General features: G+C 41.3%; 1 pseudogene; it reads left to right on the forward strand.

Moving 5' to 3' along the window:
• The first annotated feature begins 2,463 nt into the window (after window positions 1–2,463).
• LOC114086440 (large ribosomal subunit protein uL6 pseudogene) overlaps window positions 2,464–13,726 on the forward strand; it is a 100,456-nt pseudogene continuing 89,193 nt past the window's right edge.

Consider the following 13,726-nt stretch of genomic DNA (forward strand, 5'->3'; position numbering starts at 1 on the left):
TCGGCTTTCAGGGCACTACACTCTGTTGCTCTCCATCCTGCAACTCCTACACCCGTTCCTCCCTTCCCCCTCCCCATCTCTTCATTTTAGAGCACCGGCTCTCTAAATTTACTCCCTTGGTGATCTCACTGACTCCTGTGGCTTTAAATACTGACAACTCCCTCATTTTTATTTCCAGCCCAGACATCTCTCCCACACTCCAGACCTGTTTGTAAGAGAGCCCAGCAGCTCTCATCCCTCTTTGGAGGTCTCTTGGAGGTTTCAATCTCAACCTCGTGAAAATTAAATTCCCGAGTTTTCCTTACCAAACCTACCTCATATGCTGCCCTCCTCAACTCAGTGATAACAACTCTATCCTTCCTGTTGCTCAGGCCAAAACCCATACATGGTACTATCCCTGCTCTTTCTTGAAGCTATCTATCCCCCATCTTCAAAATACATCCAATTTTGGATCTCTTGTCAGCCTTTCAGTATTGATACAGTGGTCTGAAATTCTATTATCTCTTGCCTGAATGATTGCAGTGGTGAACCAGCCTCCCTGCCCTTCCAACAATGCAGCTAGACCACAGTCCTCCTTTGCTCAAAATCCATAGTATGCCTCATTTCACTCAGAGTGAGAAAAAAAAAAAAAGAAGTCAAAATCTTCAACAGTCCACAGAACCAACATGACCTACTGCCCTCCCTTACACATCAGGCCCCTTACCTGTCCTGGCTCCCACCTTTGTTCTAGCTATTTCCACTGCCTGAAATATTCTTCCTCCAAAAATTCACAAGACTAACATGACTTTAACTTTTGTGTAGATCTCACTTTCTTAATGAGGCCTCTAGGACAGTTTTCCTTAGCAATTGAGATAAAGACAGAAATGGAGAGTGTATAGGAACTCTTATAGCAAATTACCATTGCACTGACATTCAGTACCACCGTATTCCAAGGTGAGTCACACATGGTGTGAGCTTGCACACTAGTTGTGTACAGTAGAACTGTGAACTAGTCCATAACAGATTGGAATAAAAAGAAAGAAAGAAACAACTAATTTCCTGCCAAAGTGAATTTGAAAAGAATTAACTTCTAAAGAGCAAATTGTTCACTATGAAATTGGGACTTGGGGTTAATTGGAACTTCCCTCCAATGTGTTCAGTTGACCTTCCACTTTCATGCTCCTACAAGTTTATTTCTCCTTTTTTCTCCGATTCCATCCAAGACCTTTATTCTCTTTTTCCTCTAGAAAGTTATATGTGATCCACTTCGTTAACTTGGAGAGGGAAGGGGGAGAGGTAGAGCAATAGAGACAAAGAACACAGCTGCTGATCTTGACAGCTGCTGCTTCTGCTACTGAAACTGGGAATTAACTGAATTGGAGAGATTGGATAGAATTAGCAAGCTGTTGGACGGATCCTCTGGGAACTGGCTCCTATGGAGCTGGTAGGAATAGGGGTTGGAGGAGGAGGGATGGTTGTGAAGCTCCCTGAAGACCCCCTTGGGGAGCCCTTGCCCTGGTTCAGCTGGAGCTGCAATCAGCTGTCCCTTGAGCTGAGGGGGCTTGGTTTCCTCAGCTTTGCCCCTTCACAGAATCATTACCTACCTCCCCCCACAGCAGACATTTCCTCCTTCTCTTTCTATCACCTGTGGTAAAGTAGTTATCTTGATCAGGGAAGCATGAAGGGCTCTGACATTTTAATTATCATCTGTCTCCTTGAACAACAAGAATAAGAAGAAAAACAAATCCCCTAAGAGTTACCTGCTGGAGGGTTTTGCCAGTTCTCATTTTACCCTACTTCTTACAGTATAGTGAAGTGGGTCTGGGCTGGAGTAACAGAAAAGAGGACCTATGGCAATGCATAGCTGTGTGTGACTGACAGAGAGGAGAGGTTTGGACTTCATCAGGCTGGGAGAGTAGGGTGAGGAGAGAGGCATCATCTTGGCTCTATTACTTAGCACATCTATGGATCGTAAGCACGTAACATAATTTCGTCGATCTTTCCTAATCTGAAAATAGGGATAATACAAGTACCACTAGATTGGTGTGAGCTTACATGTATACACAGAATGTATAGAAGGCTTTTAGTGCAGGGTAAGATAACCTTGAAAGTGCTAAGATAGTGCAACATGTGCTTTTGTTGAGATATATTTATGTGAATTTACTCATTTTGGTTTATTTTTCCCCAACTTTTGTTTTCTGCCTCAGTGTGTTAGCAGAATAATGCACCTCCCAAGAGTTCATTAGTTCCTGAAACCTCTGCATGTGTTATATTACATGTCAAAGAGCTGGTAGGAATAGGGGTTGGAGGAGGAGGGATGGTTGGGAAGCTCCAAAGAGGAAATTAAGAGTGCTAATCAGAGGAGTTTATTGTAGATTATCCAGAAAGGCCCAACGTAATCACAAGATCATTAAAAACAGAAGAAAGAAGAGAGGACAAGAGTGCTGCAAGGTGGGGTCTCTAGCCCTGTGTTTGACTTCGAAGATGGAAGAAGAACACCCTCTGGAAGGTGGCAAAGACAAGGAAATGGATCATTCCCGAGAGCCTCTGGAAGGGATGAAATACAGGCCACACCTTGATTGTAGACCTGTAAAGCTGGGTTCAGAATTCCCACTTCCAGAACCCTAAGATAATAAATTCATGCTCTTTTAAGCCACGAAGTGTGTTCTCATGGCTCCAGCAGCAATGGGAAACTAAAATGTAACTCTCCCTGTTGGAAGTTTATGAATCTATGTGAGGGCAAGGTTCTCTAATGGTCCCCATGCTCTGGAGGATGCTTAGTACATGATCACTGAGCACCTGCTGTGTACATGCATTGTTCTACGGCCCTGGGGAAGGAAATAATGCAAGACTGTCTATGAGGACTTAATACCTAATTGTTAGAGTCTGTAAACAAGTCAAGATTGCGCCTGGCATTTTGCAGAGGTTTGTGAAGTAACACCAGCGAGCCGTTAAGTGTGGAGATTCCTTATTGGTTGACTGCTGTATCTAGTTTACGTTAATTAAGATAAGCTGTGTGGAATGTATATATACCCCTCCGGTCCTACAATAAACGGCTCCCACTCCTGCTGTATCAATCTACACAAGTTGCTCATCACCCCCCGGTTAGTTTGCCCAGCCAGCCGGGCTGTGGCACCTAATGATGTTAAATATGCAGCTTATGACACAAAGTGGGTTAAAGGTTATGGAAAAGAAGGTATGGCATTCATTGGGGGATGAGTTTGAAGGCTGGTTAGCATCTGGATATTCACAGACTTGGCATTCATATGAAAGAATTGTGTGTTTCATGATGTACATATGAAAGAATGCAGCCAGAGTGACTTCCTGCCTTTATTATGAGCAGACAGACAATGGGTCAGAGTGAGGATGAGACCTAACTATTGCTTTTTTAGATGAAAACCTGAGGATATATCACTGTATTGTCTTCATCTATAAAACATGGGTAACAGCCAGAGAGTTTTTATAAAGATTAAATGAGATATAACCTATGAAAGTACTTTGTAAACTACCTAGAATATATAAAATCAAGATTTTTCTCTTTAATCTCTTTTGTAAAATTTGGTAGCTGTTATGGTTTGGATATGAGCTGTCTCCCCAAAGCTCCTGTTAATGCAGGAATATTCAGAGGTAAAGGATTAAATTATGAGTGCTGTAATTTAAACATCCATCTTGATTTGAATAGACTAGCTGGGTGTTAACTGGCAGCTGGTGGGGTGTGGCTGGAGCGGGTGGGCCACTGGGGCTGTGCCCTGGGCGCCTCCATCTTCCCTGCAGCTCCCTCCCTTCTCTCTGCTTCCTGGTCAACATGAGCAGAGCCTGGCTCCTCCACCACGCTCTTCCATCATGATGTTCTGCCTTGTCTTGGGCCAAGAGCAATGGAATCTGCTGACCACAAAGTGAATCAAAATAAACTTTTCTTCTTCTAAGTTGTTCTCTCGTCAAATATTTTGGTCATAGCAATGAAAAGCTGACTGACACAGTAGCCTATACTCACAGGCATCCTTAATTGATAAACTTAAAAGCCAATGTAGACAACCTTTAACTTATTCCAGAGGCTTCCAGATAAAACTCAGGGTTGCTTTTGGAAAATTAATTACAAGCAAATAACTCCCCTTGTATAAGCAGGTATCTCTGTAAGCACCAGAACAGAGTAGCTTCTAGAAAAAACACTTTTAGGAAGTAGACACCATTTGCTGAAGATCACAGGGAAAGCAGTACATAGCACAGAGTGGAGACAGGCAGGACTTTTATGATTCTGTATAAATAGAAGGGACTGACTCCACAAATGTTGGGATGTCAGGGGCATTCATAGTACATAAAAGTTCTCTGGGAGTATAAGGCTGTATCAGGGGATCTCAGCCTCTGAGTTGGTCTTGACAATGAGTACAGATAAATCTCGAGAGCCCAGACCCCAAGGCAATGTACAGTATAACACTGTTTCTATTTCTTTCCTGGTCTTAGTCTAGAAGGAGGCAGTCACTCTCAGAACTTCCCAGTGGTCCCAGCCTACCCCATGGGGCCATCATGAGTAGCAAAGGTTTTGAGGCGTGCAGAAATGCCTTGCGAACTGGAATCAGTGGCTGTCAAATAATTCTGTGCCAACAGCTGCAGGAGTACCTGTTAAAAATGCAAATTCTCTGCTTCTTCTCCACATCTACTAAGTCAGGCACTCCAGAGTTAGAATCCAGCACTCTGTGCTCAACAAGTCCTTCAGAGGATTTTGATGTCTGCTACAATTGTAGGGCCATTTCTATCCAGTTACAATATCACTTACTTCCTGAAGTGTGTCCTGGCACTTCTCCTTCCCCACCTTAGAATGTATGACTCTTCCTCTGGATTAACCATCCTGATTTAACCACTGAGACCCCTCTACCCCTAGAAACTCCTTAGTTCCAGGAACATCAGGAGATTGTTCACCTTAGAAGGACTGTATCAGTGCTATGTGGCTCCACCTCTCTAGCTTCTCTCCTGCTGGCACCTCCACCCACTGTTGGTGTTACAGCCTCAGTTCAAGCCTATTGTATCCCATTGAAACATCTTCCAGTCAGTGGAAGTCAAAGAACATGGGCTTAGCATGAGTCAGAGCTGATGCAGCCCCAGCTTCTTCCATTCTCCATCCACTAGTTAGTTCATCCATTTGGTCATCTTTGTACCATACAACAAATGCATATTGGGTAAGACATAAAGGATACTAAGAGAGATCAGCGATTTACTTAACTGGCTGTGTCTGTGCTTTCCCCTCTGTAATTAAAATGGGAAACCTACCAACCTCTTTGTAAGAGCTATAAGGATAAAATAAAATTATAGGCTTGGCACACTCAACAAATGCTTGCTCCTTGTTACATTTTTTTCTCTCTTCCTTGGTTACTCCTGATAACCCAGCACTGATAATGTCTCTCTGCAGTTCAGAGACTTCCAAAGGGCTCTCATTTTTTACTCAGCCAAGAGCCCATTCCCCATCCCCAAATTGATGTGTATTTTTTTTGTGTGTGTGTTTCAGACACACCCTATAAAATCATTGTTTCCCAAATGCTTTTCCAATATCTGTCTCCTCTTCCTGGATTGCATCCTATGCCTCACTTCCTTATGAAATCCTTCACAAAGTATTTCAGATGTCAGTTGCTCTAAAGAGCCCTTCTTGATCTTCTTAATAGAGCTTGAATGTGGCTCTTTTCCTCATTCATCTCTAATCTCTTCCTGTCTTTGGATATCTTATCCCTAGTATCCTTATGGTACATGGCAGAGAGTAAGGGCTATCTAAAAATCTTTGAGCAGCAAACACATTAGTAAATTATTTTATTGCAATGCAGAAAGCACAATGATAGAGCACACAGGGCCCTGTGGGTATAAGGATAATGGCCTCATCTTTAGAGGAGCAGGAAAGACTTCTAGGTGACAAAGATACCAGACTGGGAAGTTTTGAAAACCAAAGGGTATTGGGGTTTATTTTGTCATCAGTAGTTGGTTTAGCTATTTCATCTGTTCACGTCCAGATTAGTGGTTTGAGCCATGCATTCTCTAAGGCCAGAGCCAGTTGAAATACCTATAGGTGTCAAAAATGTAACACAAGTGAGATGGGCAAAATGTGAGAAATCCTATAAATGAAGATCACACACCACTCACAGCTACAGGGACCAGGGCTCCTCTATTGTAGCCAAGCATTTCTATGTGGGAATACATGCCTATGTTATTGCGTCATCCAAATGTGTAAGAAAAACCAGGACTTTTGATTTTTCAGATAACATCTACAGATTTTTAAATGCTAGCTCTTATTTATCATTTTAAAAATTGCAGTTGGGCTCAGTTACTGGGTGCCCATTGGTGAGTGCACTCTATATACTTCTAAGGGTCTTTTCAAAACAGTGGTCAAAGATATCCAGGGGGACCCCTCAGCACCACTCTTGTGCCCCCTTTGCTTCAGTGCCCCCTCCAATGAAGCTTGTTACAGGGATTGATGTGTTTCATTACTGAGCCTCAGGAGCAGTTTACTCAACACCACAAGGATATAGGAAAGCATTTCAGAGCCAAGATACTGTGAGTAGTCAAATTCTTCTCACCACTTGTGATAATAATATAGTTATTGTTTGTGGCAAATCATGTAATGATTTTGTAATCCTGATAGATATATAAAATAAGTATACTTAATTTTAATAGCATAAATTTTAAGAAAGCTATCTTAAGAGAATTCTTTAGCAAGTAAAATTGTATTAAAAGCTGGTACTACTTTTATTAAACTTAAGGGTAGAACTATTGCTAAGATAAAATTACTCAAATTTTAACTTTTCACTGGGCTTTTTTTTTTTTTTTAAAGTTTTCTTATTTGCAGTTATTTACTTTTATGTGGTGCTGAGGATCGAACCCAGAGCTCTGCACATTCTAGGTGAGAGCTCTACTGCTGAGCCACACCCCCAGCCCCTGGGCTTTGTTTTTAAAGCAGCATTTTAAGAAACAAATGCCTAGGAATAAAACAGGTGTCTAGCTACATATGCAAAACTCAGTTACTTTCTTATATAGAAATAGTGTATATTAGAATTTAAAAACAATGTATAAATAAGTGGACATGGATTTGTTCTAATAAAACTTTATTTATAAAAAAAAATAAAGCAGCATTTTAGGAGAATAAAATTTGTTCTAAAATGTACTGTTCCCTCACCAGCTGTGTATGTGCAAACACGCACATACACATCCACACACTCACAAACTTGCACTTGTGCATGAAGGGATGACAGGGTCTGTTTGCCTGAGTTTGCCTTCTATACTCTAACTTTCCTTGAGATAAAAGGAAGACTCAATATCCCATTGTTATGGTTTAGATATGAGGTGTCCCCAAAAGCTCATGTGTGAGACAATGCAAGAAGGTTCAGAGAAGAAATGATTGGGTTGTGAGAACCTTAAACCAATCAGTGAATTAATCCCTGATGGGATTAACTGGGTGGTAACTGGAGGCAGGTGGGGACTGGCTGGAGGAGTTGGGGTATTAAGGCCATGGCTTTGGGGTCTATATTTGTACCTGGCAAGTGGAGTCTCTCTCTCTGCTTTCTGATCATCACGTGAGCTGCTTCCCTCTGCCACACTCTTCTGTCATGGTGTTCTGCCTCACCTCAAGTTCCAAGGAATGGAGAATGCTGTTTGTGGATTGAGACCTTTGAAACCGTGAGCTCTCAGATAAATTTTTCCTCCTCTACAGTTGTTCTTGTTGGGTCACAGCAGCAAAAAAGCTGATTAAAACACCTATATATCTTAAGTAAACAATTAAAATTACTACATAATAGAAATAGTACAATTTTAACATTGATGGCTATGGATATTTTCCCCACCTTTTTAAAATTTGTGTATCATAGTTGCACATATTGATGAGATTTGTTGTTACATATTTGTAGATGCACACAGTATGCAATATAACAATATAATTTGGTCAATATCACTCCCCAGCACTTGCCCCCCTCCCTTCTCAGATGACTATGAATATTAATTAATGCAGTCTTTGAAATGAAGTATGAAAATTTTTGTTCAAAAAATGTTACTTAAGCATGTTTATCCCTATGAAAATTTTAGATCACGTTTATTGAAATATCATTCAGAAACCATGTAAGGCTTAGGAAAATAAAAGAGTTACTTTAAATTCTGGTCTGTTTATTTTTTTCATCTAAATTGCATCTCTACAGAGAATGTTACTGAAAAAAAAAAAAGGTGAAAGTAGGCCAAGAAGCACTGCAAAAATTAATAAAAGCCCAGAGTGCTCTTCCTATTAGAAGGTATCCTCTATGTTTCCAGAATATTCACAAGTGAATGAATCCAGTGTTCTAAAAATGCTCTCATGAAGTATTTAACTTCTTGAGGATTTCTATTCAGCAAACATGTTCTGATTATTTCAGTGAAATTGTCCTCATGCCATGGCTTTAAACTAGTTAGATCCTGCATTTAAAAAAATAATTTATTTTGAAGGAAAGGGTGAAAAGACACAGTTCTAAACCACATTTACCTCTTTCTTGTTTTGAAAGATTTTTCAGCTTTTTAAGAAAAGAGAATTAGCATAAAATATTTCCTGGGCATCTTTTAAGACTGAAAACTAAAGAAAATTGAAATAATGGTCTCTGCATTTAGTTTCCTTCCTCCATAGCTGAAAACTCTTCCATATGTTTGCTGTCTTTCCCCTTCTCATCCCCCTCTGAAATCCCTTTTTGATTTCTAAGATGACAGGTCTTGTTTTCCTAATTCTCTCTTTGGGCTGCTATTGCTTTTGAGACCAGGAGGATACACACAGGACTTGCTCTCTGACGGACACTATGTTCCCCTTCCTGTTGGGATATGTGTCCTCCTGTCGGTGACTAGAGCACTCATATTCAGGGCCTCAAATTATTTACATGGTACAGAGTACATTTTTTCATTTGCATCCTGGAGTTTAAAACCCTCCTCAACTTTCCAAAGAATCAAAGAAACAACAATAACAACAAAAATGGGTTCTTTGGCTGGGGGCAGCATCAAGTGTGGCTTTTTGCAGGAGGGAGGAGATAGTCCTAGACTCATTCAGGGCCAGACCTCTGCAGGGCTGCTCATTATTATCAATAATGATGCATTGACTGCTGCTTCTTCAGGCTTAGAGGGGGAAAAAACGGACATGCCACTTGAGTCACCACTCCTACTAAGTGAGGGACAGTGAGTTGATCACCTGGATCAAATTAAGGCTTGTTAAAGGGCAGCTGAGAAGCATTTTGAAGGAACACACTTCTACCAGAAATGACTTACTGCTGAGACCAGTTGATCTCCTTATTTCATCCAGAATCAGGGTATGCATTATGATTTAAAACACTGTCATTCATTGTGTAAAGTTCTTTCTGAGGGCAAAGACCACATCTAAACTCTCTACATCCTCAATGCGTGCATCCAAAAGAAAACTGTTAAAATGCTGTACTCCTGCATTTTCTATGCTTATTATACATCAACTTTTCTAGTTAGTTGATTTTTTTTCTGTCCATGGCATTCAACTGTGCTCTTAGACTTGGTGGTATCTCTTCTCCTTAAAACTGTTCTCAGGAATAATCTGAAGTCAGCAATTTCTACCTTAGTGATAATTAGAGCATGTCTATCACTTCTCTCAGAGTATCTATTTCTCTGTAGCATCAAGTACGCCAAGAAAACTTTAATGATAAGAAATTCTAACATCCAAATAGAGCTGAAGTGAACTTAGATTTGTCAGAAACATTTTAGTCCTTTCCCCACTCATTCTCAGTTGGGGACCTAATATCTTCCTGGGTGGAATAATCTTGAATGAATATCAATTGTCATGATGACTTTCCTACTATATGTAGATAACCATTAGAAGTTCTCTGCTACTTCTGGTATCCCTCCATAGGAATCCTGTTTCCTGCAGTATACAAGTTAGGTAATGTTTGCTCTTTAAAAACAGAATAAAACAATACTAAAGAGACCTGAAGATCAAAGAGCTAAGACAAGATTCACAAATTTCATCTCCTACCTTAATAAAATGTGGGTTGCCATGGTGATAAGAGGAGGGGGAAATTAGGAAAAGATGAGACATGTGTTATAAAACTTTTGCAAATGTTTCCTCCCCCCAAGTCCAGCCTGGACTAGGAGGTTGCTTGATTTTCATCATGTGATGAAGGATGGTCAGTCAGTATACCTTTTTGGATTTTTCATCTTATCATCTCCTTTCTTTCTGCTATCCTGAGACCTTAAAAGGACTAGAGCTGCCAGAGTTCTTACACTTCCATGGTTTGTATCTTAAGTCTTATTCTAATTGTGGAATGAAAGACTTGGAATTTCAAGTCCTATCAACTGTATGGATGATTTTGGTAAGGGTCATGGAAGAGACAATTGCTTGAGTTTATATGTACAAGTGAGTAAGGTAGAACTTGTTGCTCTAGCCTTAGGATACATAGCAAGAGGAGATCAAGCAGAGTATATTGTTTTTTCCTAACTAAGGACTCTTAACTTGGAGGCCACAAGTCTCCTTGTAGAAAGAGGTGGCTATAGCTCCCAGACAGTACCTCTCTGTTTATAGGCACTCCCGAGTCACAAGGGAAATTATAAGCAGCTGCATATGTTTCTTGACTAGAGGAATTTGCTTCCGAAGTCTCCATATGGAGCCCCCGACCCTGAAGATCTGGGCTAAATTATAAGTCCCTTCTGTGTCCATCAAGCTCCAGGTCTCTGGCTTAATTCTGACACTTAGAACCTCATATAATGTTGGCTCTGCAGGTCCTGATAGTTAGAAGGCATGAAATGATAGACACAAGAGCTATAGAAAGTAATCTTTTCCCTAAAGTCTGGAGTATGTGGTCTCTGCCCCACACCAGGTATCCTGGTAAATGACCCTCACCTTTAATCCACTGGACTTTGCTTACAAGTTGGAAAAGACCTGAGTCCTCTCATCATATCAACTATGTGAGGGGAAACAAAGGTGCCTACTGAGATAATCCAAAGAGGATATTTGTGTAGACAGATGAGCTTTAAACTTTGCTTGAGTGTCTCAAGGACACCTAAAGCCTAATGGCTTGTCAGTACTGTGGTCTTGATCAACATAACTCTTGCTCCCCTGACCCTCCTCCTCTGAACTCAATGACAGTTGCACAAATCCTAATGCCTGCATGAGTAAGGAAAGTAGTGTCGATGTGTAAAGAGGGCCAAGGAGGGGCTGTGGGGAATCTGATGGCACAACAGGAATAGCTGCTTGGATCCTGCTGAAGGTTGCCACGAGAAAACACATTGCCAGATATTCCAATTTTGTTTGTTTATTTGTTTGTTTTAACAAAGCTAGAAATTCAGATATGAATCTCTTATTCTTAGAATGCTGCTCAATTCACACACACACACACACACACACACACACACTTTATGAATGGTCACTTAACCAGTTTTTGCCTTAAGGCTTAGACATTAAAACAACATTTTGCAAGATGGATCTTAATAAGCATTACATGAAAAAGCATGTCGAGGAAATTTGAGATCGAGTAACAGTGAAGGCAATGCAGTTGCTTAGAATTAGGGAAACTCAGCTATAACTGAAGAGGAAGACAGTCTCAAAAGACTACATCTTAAATTCACTGCTTCTTCCTGCCTTCACCGGCAATGCCCTTGTCCAAACCACCATTAGCTCTTGCTTGGATCACTGCAGTGACCTCCAAAGTCATCCTCCTGTCTCCAGGATTGCCTATCACAGTTTATTCTCCACACTGCAGCCAGAGGGATTATGAAAGTATATCATATTACCTCTCTGCTCAAAATCCTGAAATATCTCTCATTTTACTCGAAGTCGAAGCCAAGGCCTTTACAATAGCCTATATAAGGCTCCTCCATGCCCTGGGCCCCAATCCACTTTTACCTCCTGTCCCATATCTTTACACTGACTGTTGCCACCATTCTTTCCCCCCATATATAGATGTGCCTAATTCCCTTTAATGAAGAAGCCCACTCTACCCTTCTATTTAACTTTGTCACTCACTTTCTCCCCTGGCAGTGTCCTATTTCCTTTATTTTGTTTCACTTTTTCTTACACATATCCTCTCAGCAAAATAGTTTGTTATGTCCACTGTTTTTTTTTTTTTTTCTCCTCCCACTTCCATCTAGAATGTACTTTCCACCAGGTTGGGGATATTTGCTCATTGATGATCTCTAGTGCACTGGCTAATGCTTGCACTAAATATGATGGGAGAGCTCAATATATCTTGTGAAAGAATGAATGGATTCTTGATGGACACCCATCTCTACAGAATCCCATGCCCTAACAGATCATAATGCTGTGAACAATAATGCCTATAGCCTGAGGCCTGTTGTGAGGCTGGATTCCACCTGAGATCCAGTGTCCTAGGGACCACACATGGTGCGTGTGATAGAAAACAGTGAACTCCTTGAGTTCTGCCTCTATGAAGGTGCCGCAGCAGCACACAAACCTGAAGGGTCTGACAGTGCATAAGGAAGAGAGGCCTGCACTTTCACTGCCTTCTTGAAATCTGGTCTAGAATGACGTCTCCTTGGCAAAAACTCAGTCCCCACAGCCCTGACTAATGTTCCGTTAAGACCTTGAGGTAGTGAAACCATTTCTCCCAGGAGCTTGGAGTGAGCCCTGGCAGAAAGACAGGCAATCCATCCCTCCTGCATGCTGGCAACTGGCCTTGCCTCAACATCTGTTCCCTCCATTTTTCCTGTTACCACACACATGCCAATTAATTTTTAACTCCATTAGCACACACTTCCTGCCACACCACCCACCCTCCTTGCTCCCTTCTTGGTGATCTTCCTTTAGACCTACTCTCATCAGAGGGAACATTTTCAAGGCATGATCCCAAGTGAACTTTACTCAGGGAGGCAGTGAATCATAGCAGCCTGATTTCAATCTCGGCCCACTACACACTTTTTAAATGAAAACTGCACACAGCCCAAGATAATAGGTAGTATATGGGCAGAACTCTGGCTTGAAAACATGAATTGCTTATATAGAAAAGAGGTTCTAATCCTGACCTAAACTCCCCTGCCATCATTTACCCAACTAGTCTGGGCTAGAGGAAGCCTAGGATTGATGACCACTTGGGGAAGGCCTGAACACCAGCCAGAGGCTAAAAATCTAGGGAAAGGAGTTCTTGTCCTCCAAGAACTATGGACATTCCTTAGTTACCTTGACAGATGAGGCCTGAGAGGACAGTGCTCAGCCTGTGAAGCTCTGAGAACTGGCAAAGGAGCCAGATTGAATTACTTTAGTGACCTACTGGGAAAGGCAGAGCTTCTGAGGTCTGAGTTGGGCCTTTCAGTGGGTTGGTCTCATCCTCTCCCCAGTTTTGGTCACATTTAATCCTCCCTTCGGGCCTTTGTTTACCTACTTCTGCCTTCCAACCCAATTCTGTCTGTCTTAAGGGTCGGCCACATCCCTTCCTCTTTATGAACCCTTCCTGAGTACCCTAATCCAATAAATCCAACATCTAGTTTGCTTTAAAGCCCTGGTCTCCTTACCACACGGCTCAGCATTCCATTGCTTTGTGTTATTTAATACATATGGATTCCTTTCCCTACTACCTTATCAAATCATGTTCTCTAGAACACAATGACAATACAATAATGTTATAATAGTGAGGATCTCAGGGGTAGTGAAATGAATTCCAGGTTAACCAGGATAGTGTGACATTCAGGAACTGAAGTGTGGTTCCAGGGTGGGGAATAATTCTATCTGCACTGAAAGCAGGTATCCCAATGGGTTCACAAGACCATCTATTAAATTAAGAAACAATAGTATTTG

The sequence above is a fragment of the Marmota flaviventris genome, chromosome 5 (genome assembly GCF_047511675.1).
Source record: "Marmota flaviventris isolate mMarFla1 chromosome 5, mMarFla1.hap1, whole genome shotgun sequence".
Lineage (NCBI taxonomy): Eukaryota > Metazoa > Chordata > Mammalia > Rodentia > Sciuridae > Marmota > Marmota flaviventris.